We start from the raw sequence: 6,975 nt of genomic DNA, 5'->3' as shown, positions 1-6,975 counted from the left end.
TATATGTTTTATTTGTGAACCAATATTTTAGGCTATTCTAATTGTTATTTGTAAATCTATGTTCATCAATCGATAAATCAAAAGTTTAAAGTTAAATTATCCCTTAATTAATTTGGTGAAGGAGATATTAAATTAAAATTCCCCACGTGCTGAGACTGAAGCCTGGACCGCCACTGATCAAACGATTTTGATCTAAAGAAGAAAACCACGACCGTCAAGGAGTTTCACGTGAGTTATAAATTTAAAGGGGCCCCAATCTACGCTTCGAAAATATTACAGTGCAGAAAATATAAATTTTTCTCCGTTAAATTATTGGCCACGCCGACAAGCGCTTATTAGTCATTAAGAGCCTAGAATTTATTCAATATAGAATTTATAAGAACTTGTAGTTGATTAACTGTCCTCCGCTGCCAGAACCACGACCCCGAGCATTTTTAAAAATATTTTATGATTTATTTTCACCATTTTTCACAAACTGTTAAATTTTATCAATTGTAAAATTCTGTCGAATCATGCATGGTGTCATGCAAGCACAAGAACATTTTTAACTCCTTTGTCAATGCTAAATTATTATCAATCTGTAAATCAAATTCTGAATCTGCACTGTGTGATCATATATTTTATTATAATATATTTCAATTTTGTTAATTCGTCTTCTGAGTTCGATTATTTCTTAAGCCCGTCAATTATTGTGTCTGACACGTTCTACATTATCAAGAACCGATCGAATACGATCATTGGAATAATTGAATTAAGCTGGATATTGGAACAGGTCTAAGTGGATGTAGTGAGTGGGGTCAGATCGAGATATTTATTCTTTGTCCTTACCTGCTCATATATCAGCTTTTATCTGTTACCAACCTCGACTTAGGAGCGAATACATCAACTGTACAGCAGATGCAGCCAGAGATCATATAATTTCCTACAATAGAGCTTAAAGCCCGACAAGACTCTGTTCTCGAAATATATTCCGAACGATATCTGGTACTTGTACCCTATCTTAATCTTCGGAACTTATTAGAGACACAGTTCCGTAAATTACCTACATCGGGATTTTTGCTCGACCTGTATGATATTGTGTGTTGTTTCATCACAGGTAATAGTTTTAAAATTCCAGTATTCAGTGTTTAGCGACCGCTACACTACTTATAAAAATTTCATCACCATACAATCTGTCACAAGAGGAATCAAGGGTGAGCGAATGTTTAGGCCTGCTGCGATTCCGACAATTGTATTGAATCTTGTAGTGAACCAATCAGTCTGGTGTATATTTAGCGTCCACGCACGCAGTTATAAAATTTATAACCTCGACACCGTTGATTCAGTGCAAGATTCACTCTACGTATGTGAGGCGAGTAAAATACCGCTTTACAATAGTGATGTTATAATGGCTGTGGAGGGAGATGGGAGAACCGCCTCTCTGCCTTGCCACTGCCTTCTATAGTGATGTTATAATGGCTGTGGAGGGAGATGGGAGAACCGCCTCTCTGCCTTGCCACTGCCTTCTATAGTGATGTTATAATGGCTGTGGAGGGAGATGGGAGAACCGCCTCTCTGCCTTGCCACTGCCTTCTATAGATGATCACTGATGTAATATCAAGTGTGAATTCTTGTAGGAACTATAGTCCTGGAGTTATAATCCTAACATGAAGAGGGGAAACCGATTTGTGGTTGCACTGTTTGTAGGATGGACAGAGAGAGTGTAGAGTGGATCAGTGGTGAAAACATGCAGGATGCTGACACTAAAGTAGAGAGAGAATGCTGTTAGGTAGTGCCAGTGATTATCAGTGAGGGAAACAGCATCGGGCCTCTCTGTCTGGGAGAGTCATGTGAAAACTTTTATGTTTTGGACTATAATGGAATATATTTTTTATTTGTCAAGAAAGTATATTCTGCTATATATTGCAATGATTATAATAATGAATTTTCATAGGAGAAGAGGAAGAAGGAGATGTAGGAGAAGAAGGATAAGAGGAAGAAGGGGAAGATGGCGATGTGAGGGGAGTGGAAGAATGGGGAGAAGGAGGAGAAGAAGTGGAAGAAGAAGAAGAAGAAGAAGCGGGAGAAGAAGGAGAAAAAGAAGAATAAGAAGGAGAAGTAGTGGTGGAAGAAGAAGAGGAAGAAGGAGAAGAAAAGAAGAAGAAAAAGGGGAAGAAGAAGAAGAAGAAGAAGAAGAAGAAGAAGAGGAAGAAGAGGAAGAAGAAGAAGAAGAGGAAGAAGAAGAAGAAGAAGAAGAAGAAGAAGAAAAAGAAGAAGAAGAAGAAGAAGAAGAAGAAGAAGAAGAAAAGAAGAAGAAGAAGAAAAGAAGAGAAGAAAAGAAGAAGAAGAAGAAGAAGAAAAGAAGAAGAAGAAGAAGAAGAGGAAGAAGAAGAAGAGAAGAGGAAGAAGAAAAAAGAACAGAAAAAGAAGAAGAATAATCGAGATTGAATATTCTGTAAGGAGAGAAGTATGAGGAGAAGATGAAGAGGAGTAGAAGAAGAAGAAGAAGTCAAAGTAGAGACAGTGACAGGGTAATAATAAGAAGAAGAAGAAGAAGAAGAAGAAGAAGAAGAAGAAGAAGAAGAAGAAGAAGAAGAAGAAGAGAGAAAGAAGAGGAAAGAAAGAAGAAGAAGAAAAGAAGAAGAAGAAGAAGGAAGAAGAAGAGGAAGAAGAAGAAGAAGAAGAAGAAGAGAGAAGAGAAGAAGACGAAGAAGAGAGAAGAGAAGAAGAAGAAGAAGAAGAAGAAGAAGAAGAGAGAAAAAAAGAGAAGAAAGAAGAAGAAGAGAGAAGAAGAAGAAGAAAAGAAGAAGGAAGAAGAAGAAGAGAAGAAGAAGAAGAAGAAGAGGAAGAAGAAGAAGAAACAGAAAAAGAAGAAGAATAATCGGAGATTGAATATTCTGTAGGAGGAGAGGATGAGAGAAGAGAAGAAGAGAGAAGAAGAAAAGAAGAAGTCAAAGTAGAGACAGTGACGGGTAATATAATAGAAGAAGAAGAAGAAGAAGAAGAAGAAGAAGAAGAAGAAGAAGAAGAAAAGAAGAAGAAAGAAGAGAAGACGAGAAGAAGAAGAAGAAGAAGAAGAAGAAGAAGAAGAAAGAAGAGAAGAAGAAGAAGAAGAAGAAGAAGAGAAGAAGAAGAAGAAAAGAAGAAGAAGAAGAAGAAGAAGAAGAAAAGAAAGAAGAAGAAGAAGAAGAAGAAGAAGAAGAAGAAGAAGAAGAAGAAGAGAAGAAGAAGAAGAAGAAGAAGAAGAAGAGGAAGAAGAAGAAGAAACAGAAAAAGAAGAAGAATAGTCGAGATTGAATATTCTGTAAGGAGGAGAAGTATGAGGAGAAGATGAAGAAGGAGTAGAAGAAGAAGAAGAAGTCAAAGAGAGACAGTGACAGGGTAATAATAATAATTGAGATTGAATATTCTGTTAATCAATTACATTTCTGAGTTGTTGAAGAACCATCTGGCAATGTTGCAGAGCTAGAAAAGGATAGTGCCATCTGCTTTGTGCAATATTAGACAAGAAAAGCAACACCATTGTCAATCGAATACTGCCATTATAACATGGACCTAAAAATAGAAGAAGGATTGGTCATACACGACTCAGACAATAAATGGAGAATAACCTCAAATTCCGCGGTCACATAATGAGTCTTTTCGATCATCAGTATTAGTATTGCGTCATCATATAAATCACTAGAATGGGATTGAAAAAAGTTGGTCAACTTGAAGAATGATTGATGTGAAATATTCTAAAGCAGAGCGAAATAATCACAAAATAGTTGTTTTGTAGTTGGAGGGATATCACAATATGAGTCACAGAAGAGATGATCAACCAAACACAGACAAAACTTCCAACAGATGGGAGAAATAAAGTGATACATAATTATAAGGAATATAGCTTCATCTCAAAAAATGAATGCCAGTTGTACTGGATTGACCATTGAATGGTTGATCACTTTGGAAGCTCTTAATCAAATATGTTTGATTCCATGTCATTGTACAAGGTGTATAAATGCCTAAATTATTCAATCACTACAGAAGCTCCAAATAAAACTTGTTATATTTTATTCTTTCGTACGAGGTGTATAAAAGCCTAACTTTTAACAAAAAGAGATTCCTCAACCAATTAAAGTTCATGGTAATTTGAGTCCAAATTTTCAATCCTATACTAAACGAGCAACTTCTGTTCATATGTTTAGATGTTTAGATGTTTAGATGTTTGGATGTTTGGATGTTCAGATGTTTAGATGTTTAGATGTTTAGATTTTTAGAAGTTGAGATGTTTAGATGTTCAGATGTTGAGATGTTTAGATGTTTAGATGTTTAGATGTTTAGATGTATAGATGTTTAGATGTTTAGATGTTTAGATGTTTAGATGTTTAGATGTTTAGATGTTAAGATGTTTAGATGTTTAGATGTTTCTATGTCTATGCATCTCGAGAACGGCTTTAACGATTCTCTTGGAATTCAGAACATAGTGGGTTACGATATAAAGATTCGATTGCACTAGGTCTCATCCCTGAGAAAACTCGATGAAGGACATTAAAAGGATAAGTATTATTCATCCTTGGAAGAACAGCTGATAATAATTATTTCGTCGTCTGAGTTGGTGATGGAAGTGAGTGAGCGAGTTCATGTGTGTGGGACTGTGTCAAAATTATGACTCTGTTGAATTTTTGTAATCATTCAATCAGGTACTTAGTGCCGGTTTCAAAAAAGCCAGGTTATTTTCAATTCTGATTAATTCCATTATATCCTTTTATTACTTTCCTTGACCTATTACCATAGGTAAGGAAAGTATTGCTTTCCAAAAAAATTTAAGGTACCCTAATTTCATGTTTTCTATACGTTTCAAGGTCCCCTGAGTCCAAAATAGTTATTTGTGCAACTAGTGCGCAAAGTGACAGATTGCTGCACCGAAAGAAACGGTTTCTTGAGTGCAGCAGAGGAACTTTGCGCACTTATTTCACATTTAATTTTTCCTACAGTTACCATTGAATATGTAAAGTGGGTAATTATGGATAAAATGATGGCTGAAATCCATCAAATGTTCGTGAGTGTGATGCTGTTATTAATAACAGCTTTAATTCATTTAAAAATGAGAAATCCAATTGAAGTTGAAAATTCTCAGCCTAAGTTCTCATCTCTATTCATTCAAGAATCAGAAAAAATACAGATAAAACAAAAAATTCGCATTCAAAATACACGCCAACAGCCATGACTGCAGAATGGCTGAACCGACAAGCGCGCGACCTAGAGGGAAGAATCGTACCTAACTTAGTTTCATCCAACTAAAAACAGTATACAGATATTTAGACATGGTTAACTTACTAAATTACCAGAAAATAATATAAGTAAACTGAAAAATATTTATAAAATAACATAGGCAACAGAAAATTTTTTATTGTAGTATATTCTAATGTTATTTTATTAATTTTATTGACATGGATTTCGAACGGTAATTATTTAACCTGAAAATTCGAATTTAATAATGTGTGTTTGCTACATTTCTCATTGCTTATAGTTGAAATAATTATTACTGTCAATAGAAAATAAACATTATTTATTATTAAATGATGATAAGTTATTATTTAATTATGATTTAGATGAACATTATTCTTGTTTTGGATTTCTAGATTGGGATCTTATCATAAATGTAGGGTAGCCATTGAAATGATTCTTATGTAAATCTAACCACAGTCATTGTTACCAACATAATTTTTGTTTCTGTGCACTAATCCTCCATATAACCCACCAACTATTTTGTGTTGCCATGTTGCAAATCTGGAGTGCAGGGAAAATTTTTCCCGCACTAGAGCGGAAAAGTGATTCTTTGCGTTCTGTAATCAGTGCAGGAATGGCCACTTTTCAAGGTAACTGTAGGAAAACATTATTTTTTGGGTATTGGTCTGTGTGTGTGTATGTGTGTGTGTGTGTATGTGTGTGTGTGTATGTGTGTATGTTTGTGAACACGATAAATCCATTCCTAATTAACCGATTGACTTGAAATTTTAAACTTAAGGTCCTTATACCATGAGGATCCGACAATAAGAAATTCAATAAAATTCAATTCAAGATGGCGGAAAAAATGGCGGATAATTACTAAAAAACCATGTTTTTCACGTTTTTCTCGAAAACGGCTCTAACGATTTTCTTCAAATTTATACCATGGATAGCTATTCATAAGCCCTATCAACTGACATGAGTCTCATTCCTGGGAAAATTGCAGAAGCTCCGTAATATTCTTGAGAAAAATGGCGGATAATTACAAAAAACCACCTTTTTCACGATTTTCTCAAAAATAGCATGACCGATTTTTTCAAATTCATACTCTGAATAGTTATTTATCAGTTCTATCAACTGGCATGAGTCTCCTTTCTGGGAAACCAATGAGGGGTCCACCCCATCCTTGGGAAATGGACTTAGTAACCTCCTCCTCGTGCATGAGGTAGGTAGGTAGCGCAGTTCATAAAAAGAACACATAGTCGAGATATTTCATCTGTAGAACAGCTGTTTTGACGACTTTAAAAAAATGACGACTAAAAAAATCATCGAATTTCACAATTCACACAAAGAAAAAGTACTCTGAAAATAATTATATATATACACATATACAAAAGTCTGATCGTAGTTTCAAATATGAGCAAGGAAAGTTGTGTGAGTGTACCACAGATTTTTTGAAATGCTCTTCTCTGATTTGGTTCACGTGAAGTTAAACAGGATTAAAATTTAACCGAATTTTGTGCAACTGGGCCTTTGTGAGGGGAATTTTTGCATTCCTCTGGATATTAATCTCAATTGACTGTGATTAGATAAAACATTTCTGTATGAATGTTATTATAATTTCTTCTTTCGTAATAAATGTTTCATGCTTTTGTACTCCAAAGCGAAGCTCGGTCCCCGATATTATCAATAATTCATTAACATCAGGACAGTGCAACATTTCACTCATAATCTATTACAATAAATTATTTCAGAAGGAGAGGTCATCATCGAATTTGTTTTTCC

The sequence above is a fragment of the Nilaparvata lugens genome, chromosome 10, assembly GCF_014356525.2.
Source record: "Nilaparvata lugens isolate BPH chromosome 10, ASM1435652v1, whole genome shotgun sequence".
Taxonomy (NCBI): domain Eukaryota; kingdom Metazoa; phylum Arthropoda; class Insecta; order Hemiptera; family Delphacidae; genus Nilaparvata; species Nilaparvata lugens.
Note: the sequence above shows the minus strand (reverse complement) of the source record.